The 14,895-nt window shown below is 30.8% G+C and overlaps 1 protein-coding gene across 1 annotated transcript in view; it reads right to left on the bottom strand.

Annotated features, from left to right (window-relative positions):
* The window catches only part of tho2 (THO complex subunit 2-like protein), a 220,185-nt gene that overhangs the window by 92,396 nt on the left and 112,894 nt on the right, over positions 1-14,895 (bottom strand). The gene's annotated exons all lie outside the window — the stretch shown is intronic.

Genomic DNA, 14,895 nt, shown 5'->3' with positions numbered 1-14,895 from the left:
CTGGAACATATTGTAATAGTAGGACTTACTATACTGGTGTCTGGGTTCTGCAAATTGAGGAAACTTATTCAGACTCAGACTGAACTAAAAAATATTTATATTATAGAAATAATAAAAAACTGAAAATAACAGAAGAAAAGAAAGGTAGTAAATTCATTTGATTGCAATTGGGGACAAAGAAAAATATATATAGGAATATCAAAAAGAAAATTAAAAATACATATAAAGGAACATATTTGAGCCATTAAAGGTAATTATGCAAATTCAGCCGTAGCAGAACACTGCAATAAAGAAGGATGCAAAATAGATTTAAATACTGTTAAAATAAAGAAAAATTTCTTTCTTTATTTTAAGAGTATAAATAATTTTAACAGATAAATAATTTTAAATGACAACTATATGAACATATTTACATAACAAGACAAAACAATAGAATCAATAACAACTTAGAAAAAGAAATCCACCATTCATGGAACAGTATGATCAACAGGGGGAGTAACAGGTGGAGAGATTTATAAAGGAAAGAAATTTAGTGATATGATAATTGTACAAGAAAAGGAATGCAAAGAATACGTATGTTTATAAAAATGTCTTAACTACCTTTTTAAATATTTATTTTTAAATTTGTGTTTGTTGTATATAGGCTTTTTGTTTGAAAATATGATACAAATTTTTATGTTGATCATTTTAGATTTCAATGTAATTATCCACAAAAAAAACTGTAAGTCATTTTAATCGTATTATTGTTGGAAAAAATTATAACAACATTTTTGTAATTTTATAAAATCTTGTTTTAGCACCTAGTGGCTGTAAATCTGCTGATGAGGGACCAAGAGATCCAAAACACTAATATAGTGTGTACAGTGAACAATAAAAATTGTTTTTACTGAATAAGTTTCATCAATTCACAGAACCCAGACACCAGTATAATAAGTCCTACTAATACGATATGTCCCAGTAGACACACAATTAATTGTATAATAAGGACATAAAGACATATGACTTAATATTTAACATTAACATGTTCTAATTGGAACATATGCATTAGATTTAAACGGTACATTATCAATTATACATCTATAACAACATTTATAGAATAAGACATTCTATAAATGTTAAAAGAATTGTCTTCAGGAAAAAAGAAAATAATAAAAATTAACTTCTGGCTGTGAATATTTTTTAATTTCAGTTTGACCTTGGATTAGATGTACATTGAGCACATTATGTAACGTGCATAACTCTAACCGTTTGAGGTAGGTCAATAAAATCTTTCAGCAATCAATTCCTTGTAAAATTCTAAATGATATGTCACATGACTCTCTTCCTATTTAGAGTTTAGAAGGTGCATTCAAGATAACAGTTGTATTGAATGCAACTCCGAAACGTATGTGTAACACACATCAGACTGTTTCCACCTTGGTCTAATGTGTTCCTGACATGAGTAAATTAACTTTGGGTACATTTTATATTCTGTAGCAGGGATGTTAAGTGACTTTCTTTCCCACCCTGTGCTATAACAGAAATAAATATTTTGGCAATTTTGTTCTCTAATTGTTTTTTCCCACCAGATCAATTATTTCCACTTAGTCATTATTAGATACATTATTATTTATTTGACATTTAAGTATTGAAATCTTCATTAAAAAAATTGAATTGGTTTCAGTATTAGACAGAATACAACACTAAACACTACATGACAACAGAACCAATTGGGATCAGACTGGAATAGATAGAAATAAAAATAGCATGGACTGAATGGAGAAAGAAAGAGAGTGAGTGTGTATGTGTGTGAAGGTCAAAGACTAAGTTGACATTCTTTGATTGTGATGATTCAATTAATTAGCAATTCAAATAATCAGGATTTGGATAACTGGCATACTATTATATGTATAAATGAATAGTTACTGATATGATTGGTCATCAACCAGTCATATCAGTAACTATTTTTTTAATTTATATGTATTCAGTTGTAGTAATTTTCTGAATAATGTAAATTTGAAACTGGGAATGTACTTAGATATTAGATCATGGTGCTAATTAAATTCAGTAAAAGACTATCCACAATGATTTTAATGTAATTTTTAGAAGTCAGGCAATTGCTAACTTTATAATTATGGAAGATTAGGATTTACTACAATTGTGAAAATCTACTGTTTGTTTCACTTGTAATAAACTCTGCCTCTAAATCTTGGTAGGTGCAGTTGATCGATATCACTGCAAGTATGCAAGGTGTAGTAAATTGTCAACAATTTTCTTATTTTCTAGTTCAGATTTTCCAGCTCAGCTTGTGTCCAGTTGATAATACCAGCAATGTATCTGACAATAGGTATGGCCCAAGTGTTAATGGTCCTGACAGTATTTCTTCTATTTAGTTTTGATTTCAAGAGTTTCCTCTCTTGATGAATGTATTCTTTACGGGCTACATTTTTTACTTATCCATGCTTGATATTATTCAACTGTAATAGATATTTAAAAGCTGCTTCCTAATATTTATAGATCTCTTTCAGATATTTATAGGCCTATTATTATCATCATTATTATTATTTATTTTTTGTTTTAATGAAAAGACATATTTTAAATCATCATAAAAATATATTTCAACGTTAATATTTTCTACTTTAAAATAAATATACAAAAATTATGATAAATAAAGGAAAATAATGTTTATAAAAAGATAAAAACTTCTACTTAGCTATATGATTAAGACGATTCAGGAAAAATTTTTACGCTGTTTATTAATTTGCAAATTTTTCATTTGAAGAATGAGTGATTACTTTGTTTTAATTCAATCCAACACAAAATTTCCTCCATTAATAATGTCAAAAGAGTTTTGAAATAAAAACTTATTTTCTTTTTTGTGGTTCTGTAACCAAAACCAATTTGTTCTTACTGAAAGTACATAACTGTGCAAGTAGACAACAATGTAATGAGTGAGTGAACTGATCAAAATCAAAGTAAATAATATCTTGATTTCAGTTTTAAAACACAAGATCTCACATTTTGGTGACTTTCCCCAACTAATGTGTGTAGGCTTATCCAAGATGCTACTCCATTTTTTGTAGCTACTGCCATATTATTATTTTTTCTAATGCAAATTTTTCTAGGACCACTTCTTTAATTTACCTCAAACCATGTTCACACAACTGTCATAGTCTGCAACCCTGCTACTGAGCATAACAAAATGAATGAAATCTTGTTAAATCTTTCAATTAGGAATATTCGGCAAGAACAAATAAATACTATTCATCAACATATTTATTTAAGACTGAAAAAACTTTCCTAATTAAGAAATCAGTTTTTTTCTACTGATCAATAAATTTCAATTGTTTAGGAACCAAAAATATGTTCATTAGATACGAAATATTGTTGAACCTTGCACCTAAACTCAGCTTAACTATATAACAACAGTGGCTAAAGTATGGAAAGTAATGGATAAATGAATTTAAGTAGAGGGTTGATGGATTTTTAAAAGATTTGCAAAAATCACAAAATTAAAGATACAATTATTTAAACTTTGTAAAGATGCAGCTTTTGTGTTCTTTTCAAAAGGCATAATTTAGCAAAAATGTACATTATTCTGTAAAATGCATCTTAGTGTTGCTTGTGATCACACATTTTTCCAAACTTGTGTTCACACATATTACTTATAAACATCAACAACCATCACCTGTTATATAATAAACATGCCAAACAATATGCCAAATTCTTGGGCTATGTAAAGGCTATAATTAAATATTAGAAATTAATTAATTTGACTAGAGGTAGGCAGTTATGCTGCCATCTTGTATTAAATTTAATGACCAATTCCAAATTAAATTTTAGAAATGTGTAAATTAAAAATTAATTATTTATAATTATTACATAAAATACGAGATGGAAGCATAACTGCCAACTTCTAGTCAAATTAATTAATTTCTATTATTTAATTATAGCGTTTACATAGCCCAAGAATTTGGCATATCATTTGGTGTGTTTATCAGACATATCTGTGACTGTTTTCTTTTCTGCAAATCAAATTCACATTCCAGGTTGGTTCATTCCGCGCTAGAAGAAAAGGCAATGATGATTCACACTCCTTAACAATGTATATTGTGTAATTTTCTGATTGATAAAATGATAAACGTTATACATAAAATATTTGAGTATTTTTTTTGGAACTCATTATCATATTTTACATTAATTTATATGGAAAAAATTGTTTCGTTTAACGAGTGTTTCGCATTACAAGAATGATTCTGGAATGAATTATGTTGTTAAGTGAGGTTCCACTGTATATTGCACAAAATCAACATAAAATAATGTATATTGTATATTGCAGCGTTTCTCAACCTGGGAGTCGCGAAACAATAATGAAATCATTTTATGAGAAAAAATCATTTATTATAAACTTATAAACATTTTACTTACAGTAAGTACACATGTAAAGAAAAGAAATTAATGTGATGGTTGCATTTGTTTTTCATTTAAAATTTTCTCCATATGTGGTTCTACATTAGAAACACACAAAAGCAAATTCTTTTCGAGTGATAAAAGACAATTCCTGTATTTAGATTTTAGCGCAACCATAGATAAAAAACCCTTTTCACAGAGATAAGATGTGGCGAAAGGGATTAATATTTTCAATGCTTCTGAATTTCCATATTCATGTCGACGAGCAAGCCAAAATGTATTTAAATCTTCAGATGTAAACTACAGTTGTAGCATTTTGTCGAAAGAAATTTCGATGAGCTGGTCATGAATCTCAACTGGTAACTTAGCAGCTGCAACATTTTCACTAAACAGATTCAGTACCCATCTCTCTGAGAAATAATTTTTATCTTCCGGGAAATACTCCGTCAACTGAGTTTTTAGCTCCTTTGGGTAGGGGGTCACAAAATATTAATTTTATTTATATTTACTATTTGGGGGGGTCGCAGAGCTAAGAAGGTTGAGAATCGCTGGTATATTGCATAAAATAATTTACATGTATATGATATTTATTTTCCATACCTATGATTTACAAAAGTTACATATGCAAAGAATACTAGCATGCCAGATTATCAATAGACAATTATGGATTGTCAGCTACTTTTCAGAGGGTGTCAGATTACAACTCATTCCAGATTATTGGATTAACAAACTTCTAAACTATTCAAATACAACTTTTTTTTTGTTTAATGAAATTTGTGATTATCTTAGTAAAATTTCAAAGATAAATAAAATGCATCCTATTTTGTTGAGTTATTATATTGAGCTTTTTCATTATTAGAATCAGTATCAATCGATTCCCAGTTCAAAAAGCAAAAAAAAAAATTTACAAAAAAAAAAAAAAAAAAAAAAAATTTTATTCAAAATCCAATTATTTTCTGATTTTTAATAAGATTTGGAAGTTTGGAAACAATATATAAATAGTAAAACAAAATGTTGGAGCAGAGATCAAGACACCATCCAAATCTATCACCAAATATCGATAACACCAAATGATATGCCAAATTATTATTTTTAGGCTATGTTAATGATTAGTTACGAATTAATTTAAATATAGATAGATGGATATGCCTTCATCTCATATTAATTTTAATCATTATTATAAATTAATTTTTAATTTAGAACTTTCTGAAAGAAAAGAATAGAGCCAGAGAGCTGCTTGAATCCACAATATTTATAACCATGCAGATATGTTGTGAATTACATATTAGATTATGAGCTGTTATTACTAATAAAAAAGCTGTCATCTGTGTGTGTGTATGCATGTGTATGAATTTCTTATAACTCCTGCAATTTTTGCCCAATTCAGATGAAATTTTGGTTATATTCGTTTTACGTTCTGACGGAAAGTATAGGCTACTTATTTTGGGGGAGATATTAGCTATAGAATAAATGTTTTATCAATGTGGAATTGGTGATCTCACTTAAGTTGCAGTGACGTCAGTGACCACATGACATTCATGCTCAATGAGGAAATTTCCCTTAAGTTGCATTTTTAAATATTTTGGCAAATGGCATATATTAAACTTACTTTATTAAATTTAAAATTTAAACTTTAAAAAAAGATAGCCACATCGTATCACTTCTATAACAAATTTTTAAATGAAATCTTTCTATGATGATCATGTGACATTCTATTATCATACTGAAAGTAACAATCTAATGAGCCCGTTATTTAGACAGTGTTATCACTAATCTAACTGACGTACATACAATTCATCTTCATTTTATCGATGTTGATTTAAAAATACTAGCTATTTTGCCAAAAAAAAAAAAAAGACTAGGGGAAAAGAGTAAAATTGAGATAAAATTGCTCAGGTAAATTCTAGATCAAAAAGAATAACAATAATCAAGACCCCTGAGGCTGTAAAGTTTGACTTGAGCAACATCAAATAAGAATGGCTTTGTCAAGGGCTGCAGAAAGAGCATCCCAATGTCAAGCTTGGTTATAAACTACTTAATTTGTAGAAATAGCAACTCTTCTTGAATTTCTTGAAATCTACACTCTTCTCAATTCTTCAATCTCTACTTTCTCATAAAAACTATTCCGTCATGTTTGACAAGAGAATTTCTAGTTATATATAAAAATCAATAATACAGTAGAGCATCAATTATCCAAATACTGATCAGCCAAAACATCAGTTAACCGAAAGCATTCCAGTTGGCAAATTCAAATTTTCGCTAGTGCTGTGGTGCTGCAGCACCCTCCCCCTCCCTGCCAACCTAAACTGTAGGCCTACTTTAATGTACTACTTTATGTACTACATGTATTTGTAAGACGTGTGATACAAAATACACACAGTACAGTTTTGTCTTTAATATATTTTTTTGTAAATGATCAGTTATCTGAACAACCCCAGTCCCGAATTCTTTTGGATAATCGATGCTCTACTGTACTTCCAGTAACACATGTACTGTAATCACTAACACATGTTAAAGCATATTATGTGTGGTGGGTGGTGTGTGTGTGGTGTGTGATAACATATTATACGTATGTGGTAAATTTAAATTTGCTGAAATACCTATACTTAATCTGTATCACTGTTGTTTTTGAATTTTGCATGAAAGACAATGCTATCTGCTATATGATAAGTTAGTTAGCCATGCTGTATTGTAACAGAAGAAAATAACATGTGAAGACTGCTCTATAAAAAACTATTCAAAATGCAAGTTCTTACTTCAATTCTCAGTAAAATGTTTATATAGTTTAGAAGGCTATATGTTAGTACAGAAAAATCCCAGAAACTCGACTCTCAATAACTCAACATTCCATAAACCTAGTTATGTCATTTAAAAACAAAATACATGTAATCTGATTTTTACATACTGTATTTTTAAGAAATGTCCAGCATGTCAGGCTATCTAGGGGAGACCATGAAATCAGATATTTTGGTATGGTAGAACAAGCATGCCAATTTAAGTGAGATATTACATCTCTCTTCAGAGGGCATGTGAAAAAACAAAAACTAGCTACATCACATGGCATCTCATATATGTCAATTTTTATTGAGTTGCAATTTGAAAAACTTGTAGACTTATAAATTCCCACTGTTGTCCATCTGTCTGTCTTAATCTCAAGAATGGAGTTAGATAGATAAAAGATGAGAGCAGATAAGAAAACCTTAAGGGCAGGAGGCCCCGAATAACTATATATGAACTTCCAATGCAACCATTAATCATGTTATTTCAATTCAAAAATTTTCCTCTGTATTGGTTTTCACCTAGAGACAAAAGGGAAACCAATCAGGAAGCAAAGAATGAGACGTGGGGCCAATCAGATATACAGATAATGGAAAAAAAAACTATAAAAATCAGTAATTCAAGGTTGAAGAAGGTTTCCCACTGGATTAATCCCAAAGTCATGGCTGCTACAATTGTGCTGTGTGTGTGTGTGTCATCTGTTGCACCATACTCCGAACAATGCAACACCTCCACCTGTCCACTACTGCTGAGAATGAAAGAACCCATCTTGTTCGCCCCAAGGCTACATCCAATCAACTAGAACTAACTAACTAGAAGACCAAAGATACACTGCTCATCGCCAGGACAGTTTGCTGATTAAACGTTATTGATCTAACTCAAATATATAAGCATCCTTCATTTTCAGTAAATGGTTTTCTCTGTAAAACACTTGTCATCCCTGTCACTGCCACCACCACCCATGGACGACCCTAGCCATCCTGATGCAAGATTAACCTCTCTCTCCCTGAAAGTCAGCAAGCTTACAAATCCATGCTATAAAAAATAAAGAACTAATGTTAGATTTAAGAATGTAAGAACACGGAGTTAGATTCCAAAGTCAACAACAGTATACTATTCTTTGTTACAAATATGCTTATGAAAGCAATCAATACTTAACTAGCAATCACAATTAAAAGTAATGTATGAAGTGTTAATATGAATTTTTAATTAAACGAGGGCATTTTCTTTTTACAAAGTATTGTCATCATCTGAGCTTTTTTTGTTGATCTTGATCAGAAATATAAGCAATGTCTTCATTTTTTTATTTTTATCACAATTTTTTACAGATGACAAAATGAAAAAATGTTATTAATCAAAAATTTGTTCTAGAGCAATGTTCTGCAACCTTTTCTACTTGCAGCACACCTATGACTCAACATGGTACACCAAAATGTTATTCCCCTCAAAAACATATGATATGATACTATTAATAGAATTTCGTAATGCCATAAACCTATTATTATTATGTTGGGTTTGTGAGTTATACTGGGTTGACACCAATGGCTGTGTAGTATGCCAGACCAGAGTCAAAGCATAGTAATTTCAAAACAAGACAAAAATTAAATAAGTGTGTCAGTGTGTCTCTGTATTCAGGAATTTCCTAACAATATGACATGTATTCAATATAGTGTCCTTCTGTAGGGTGATGTATGTGTTTCTATTCAATTGTAATGTACCCAGGCTTTTGTGTAGCATGTATGGTATGACACTGTAGAGGAGAGAATGACAGAAAAATAAGCATACTATTCATTCTACATAGATGCCTTATTTCCTGGGTGAGTTCTGTGTACTTGCTAATTTTTTCAGTGCATGTGTTTTGTACATTGTGAGTGTTTGTAACAGATATGTCTATAATGTATGTGATTTTATTGTGTTTGTCAATGAGTATGATGTCTGGTCTGTTGTAGTAAATAGTTTTGTGATTATGGCTCTGTTGTAGTAAATAGTTTTGTGATTATGGCTCTGTTGTAGTACATTTTGTGCATGTTGTTTTCCAATACTCTCTGTTGAATGTATGCCTATTTGTAGTATGGTTCATGGATGTCTAATAATTTGTGTTTCTTTGGAAACTCTTTATGTATTTGCTACTTGATTATGTCTATGTAAATTATCTGTCTGTGCTAAGAGCTTGCAACCAGAAGTGGTGTTATATGGTTTCTGGCAAGATGTGACATTTTCTGCGTGTGTCGTTTGTGATTGTTGTATCTTTGAGTAATTTTTAGTTTTCTGTAATTTTTAGTATTTATGACCTGATCCTGTATGGCAATCATGAATCCTTCAGTCTATACAAAGAGACATCCCCGGGCTAACCAGATGTTTGACGCAGTTTTGTCAACAAAATCCTGGGCCAGGTCATAGAAATGCCTGCCATGGAGTGCTTTTCGCACCCACGATTGCTTAATGGTGTCTATGCTATTTATATGTTGTGTCGTGTCCATACGTTGTGAATGTAAATTTAATAGTGTATTATTTGAACCTGCTCAAGTTACTGCTTTATGTAACTGTGATGTTTCTTGTTTTTTGTAGAAAAATTCTCGCAGTGTCTGTATTTGTTTGTAGTGGAGATTAACTACGGTATGTCAATCAGGCCACGTCCACCATCTTTACATGGAAGGGTTAATCTTTCTATGGCGAATTTAGGATGATGTTGTTTATGCTTAGTAAGTGTTTTTCTTGTTTTCATTTGAAGTTGCTTAAGATCTGAATGAGTCCAATGTATAACTCCAAAAGAATAAGTGAGTATTGGGACGACATATGTGTTTATTGTGCACAACTGGCCATTAAAATTGCTACACCAGGAAGGCGGCACACCACACATGTGAAATTTGCATGACAGAACATACTGTGATATGCAAGTGATTAGCTTTTCAATGCATTCAGACAAAGTAGGCGATGGTAGTGACGTGTATAAAAGAAGAGATTTTACAGCATGTTTCTCATACAGATGTTACATTTGAACATTGTTGTTATTCCTCATGTAAGAAGGAGAAATGTCTACCAGCACGTGTCTGATTTTGATCAAGGTCAAATTGCAGCCTACTGGAATTGCGGTTTATCATACCACAGCATTGCTGCTTGCGTTGGTCGCAATCCCATGACTGTCAGCAGAATATGGAATCAATGTGTTCGGGACAGTCATATGGAACGCCATGCAGGATCTCAGCAGCCCTCATTACTAACAGTCAAGAAGACAGACATCTTATCTGCATGGCCTTAACAAATTATACAGCCATGTCACAAACCCTTAGTCAAGAAATGGGGTCATTTGCAAAACAACAAGTATCTGCACGAACAGTTCGAAGACATTTACAGCAGCATGGACTGTCAGCATGGCAACCATGGCTTCAGCTACCCTTGATGCTGCATCACAGGCAGGAAGGAGTGTCTCCAATGGGATGATCAATGACAAACCTGGACACAAGAATGGCGTCAAGCCGTCTTTTCAGATAAATCCAGTTCTGTTTAGAGCACCATGATGGCCGCATCCATATGCAGCAGCATCGTGGAGAACGCACATTGCCAGCATGCATTCAACTTCATCATACTGGCCCATCACCTGAAGTGACGGTATAGGATGCCATTGGATACACGTCTCGATCACTTCTTGTTCACATTTCCGGACTTCGAACAGCAGCCGTTACATTTCTGATGTGTTAAGGCCCCTCCATAATGCTATGTTTCAGCAAGACAATGCACAACTACATGTTGCCCATATTGTCCTGACCTTCTTGATACAGAACATGTTCGACTGTTGCCTTGGCCAGCACATTCTCCTGATCTCGCACCGATAGAAAATGTCTGGTCCATGGTTGACAAGCAACTGGCACACCACCACTTGCCAGTCACCATGGTTGATGACCTGTGACATAGTGTGGCATAGTGTTGAAGCTGCATCGATTGCTGTACCCATACATGCCATCCAATCCCTGTTTGACGCCATGCCCAGGCAGATAAGTGCTGTTATTGCTGCCTGAGATGACTGCTCTGGGTATTGACTTCTCAAGATCTATACCTCCAAATTTCCTGAAAGTTTAATTACTTGTTCTTCCCATTATGATGTATCAATATGTGTCAAATAAATATCAATCTGTTATTTGTATTCCTTCCTGGTGTAGCAATTTTAATGGCCAGTAGTGTATTAACATCATCTTATTTCATTAGTGCTGCAGCAGAGAATGAAATACAAGCATAATAAAAACAACAACTGTGATAAAAAATATATAAATAAAACATGAAATTAATAGAATATGTAAAAGTTCATGTCACACCTTTCACCTTGTGACGGCACACCGGTTGCAGAATACTGTTCTAGAGGATTGCACTTGTTCAGTTGAGTACCGAGCAATTTTTTCCCCCAGAATTTGCGTTTGAATGCCAAATTGTTCAAGTTGGGAACTGTTCCAATACCAAGATACTGCTGTATTTCGTTTGTCATTTTTACTAATGAAGTAATCGTTCATAGGTAAGTAGTACCCATGGTTTAAAAAAAAAAAAATACGTTTAATAACACTTACCTAAAAATGTTTATTTAAACTTTATTAAATACAAAGATTAATCTATAAAAATAAAATACATTGACAGTCTTAAGGGCTAAAATTTGGAAGCAACGACAATGGCACCTGGTTGATAGAACAAGGAAGAAAAAAATTGCACAATCAGTTTGGATTAAAGGAAACTTGACAAAAGGCACAAAACAAATTGAAAATTTCAATATTCTAAATCCATGGACAAATTTGAGACAACATGCATGCTTACTTGAATAAAAAAACAAAATATCAAATAATGCAGTTTACACTTAAAACCTGTGAATTTTTGTATGAAGGATTTCCAAAACCATGTCAGAGTGAAACCAGAAACCGTATCATATGGGAATTTTCCCAATTTTCAAACTGTTAGAGAAAAACAGCGTTGTAAAAGTGTGGCATACCTGTGTTGTATGAGGTATACCTGTAATTAATAATTATGTTACAGTTGGGCTACTAAAATTTTTAAATCAGCTGCCTTGTCAATTTGAAACTGCAAATGTTTATTATATTTGGAGAAGTTTATATGAATTTAGCTTTTTTTAGTCATTCACCAATCATATGAGTCTTGATATAATTGATACATACCAATCACAGATTCAAAATGTACATGAAGAATTGCCACAAGGTAGTGGTTTTTGTCATGGGACTTGACAAACATTTAATAATATATCCACAATGAAGTCAATGACAAACACAGGTTAGAATGATTGTTAATATCTATTAAGAACACATGATATTTGCACAAAGACAATGTGTGTATTAATCAAATTTAGAACAAACACACAGCTAGTTGTATTAAATATATATTTAGATTCATACTATTTCTGTTCATACTATGAAAATATATAGAATGAAACTAAATAAATCATGTGAAAATGGATTGTTAACTGACATAACATTCCAACAATGTATGATATCAATCAATATGTTAAATATATTGTAAAAATGTCATTAATATATTGTGACAAATATTAAGTGTATCATCACATTACATGTGTGATGAAATGCAACTTTTTACTGTCTTTTCGTTAATATTAATAGTGTCTGTTATCTTGAAACATTACAATCTGTCGCATGTATTGTATACATGAAAAAAATTGAAGAAACTGTCTTTGGGTATCACATTTATTAACACACAAGACAGCTCACGAGATTATTAATTGAGTGAATTAATATGATATCAATTATTAAGCACACGTCTATTTTTCTCAAAATAAAAGTTTTGTTATATGAAAGTGTTATAAGCACTACATTAGCAATTTAATTGCTCAAATGTGATAATTTTTAATAGTACTGAATGATCTAATAATTAATAAAAAAATTTAAATAAAATAATTGCTAAATTGTAGACATTATTCATAAGTATTAAACTATAATCTAAATCTACACTACAAAAAAAAAAAAAAATATGTATCTAATCAAATATAACAGTTACGAATGTATTTTCAATTAAAATTCACTATATTTAAAAGAATAATAGTATTCTCTCTTCCTTGGTATTGTTAATTAAAATCTTGTCATCTATTAGTTTATAAATTGTAAATTAAAATATACGTTAGATTTCTAGTATAATTAAATAAAATATTTAAAAAATTATTTATATATATATATAACAATTAAATGTTTTACAGTTTTCACATTCTAAAATTAATTTTAATTTTCATAAAATTAATTTTTAAAACAACAAAAAGAGAAAAAGAAAGATTAAATATATATAAATGAACATGTTTAAAAGAAAATTATTGAAACAAAAAAAGTTAATAGAAACATAAATCACGGTTTTAAAATTAAAAACTTTGTGTAGCCTGTCTAGTGTTATTTGTGGAGAAATTAAATTTGGTAAACAAATTTTAATAAATAAAAGAAAGGAAAAACAAAAGAAAGAAAAAAAAAGACAGATGATAGCCACCAAACTCACAACTTTTGTGGGGGTGGGTGCTGATATCCACAATAGATTCGGTACATTGGATGTCGAAATGGCGACAGTATCCTGCAATTTCTTCACACTGATTCACGTTCCTCTTGAGAAAATAACTACTTCGGAAATTGAACGGCATACTTGCTTGAGTGGATGTCAGTTATTGACGAGCAAACTTGTTGAAGGTAACACCAAATTTGAAGAAAACGCAACAGTTCAGTAGATATTTCCTCTTTGGGTTGAAAAATCTTCTCGGAGGCACGACTATCATTCAACAAACTAGAAGATGGATTTGCTAATAAAGATGGCTTTAAAGAGACATTTACTTCTTTTAACATTCTGTAACTGTCGTTAGATTAATTTCGAGCAATTTCTTCTTTTATTTATTATTATTTTTATTTAATTTTTTTGCTTATGGTCATCATAAATAAACAATGGAATTTTCTTCTTTTTCTATACTTTTCTTTAGGGTTTTGGATGATTTGATTGTATAAGATGTATCAAAACTATTTTCTTCTTAGTTATACTTTCGACCCTAGCGTCGCTACTAAACCCTTTATGCTATTTGGAAATTTTTTTACCAAACTATATACATATTAACACAACAAAATAGTGAAAATTATATGATTATGAATATCTTCTACAGAAATTAAATTATCTGTAAGAACACGACAGTTCGTCGTCACACATGTAATTTTCAAAACAGATGAATTTAATCCAATATTGGCTTCAGATAATTTCAAAATTTATAAAAACTGAAGTAAAAAAGCAGTTCACTTCTGTTTAATGATCATCACACTTTTCCAAATATTCCTGGCTTTTTTTTTAAACTATAATGAAGATGACCCTTTATTTATTTTTAAAGCTAATCATCACACTTTTAAACTTTTCCATAAATTATTTAGTATAAGATTTTTCATTCTTCAATCTCCAAAACTGGTTTTCTTCTTTTTAAAATAAATATTTTATCCTCTTCAACACAAACTTTTCATAATAAATTTTTCAATAAAAACATACATATATATTATATATATATTATATAAATATATATTAAACGAATTTCTGGAACAATAGATATCTTTCTATTCTCCTGAACAAACTTTTTTCCCTCCAGTAAAAGATTTTCTTAAAAAACGAATTAGAATTTTTCACAATAACAAATTAATCGTCCAGCTGAATTTTTCTGGAACTACCCTGTAGCAAATATATTTGGAAAAAATTGCTTGTTTCCGTAACAGGAAT

The sequence above is a fragment of the Centruroides vittatus genome, unplaced genomic scaffold, assembly GCF_030686945.1.
Source record: "Centruroides vittatus isolate TY-2023 unplaced genomic scaffold, ASM3068694v2 contig_19, whole genome shotgun sequence".
NCBI lineage: Eukaryota > Metazoa > Arthropoda > Arachnida > Scorpiones > Buthidae > Centruroides > Centruroides vittatus.
This window is presented reverse-complemented; position numbering and strand designations above follow the sequence as displayed.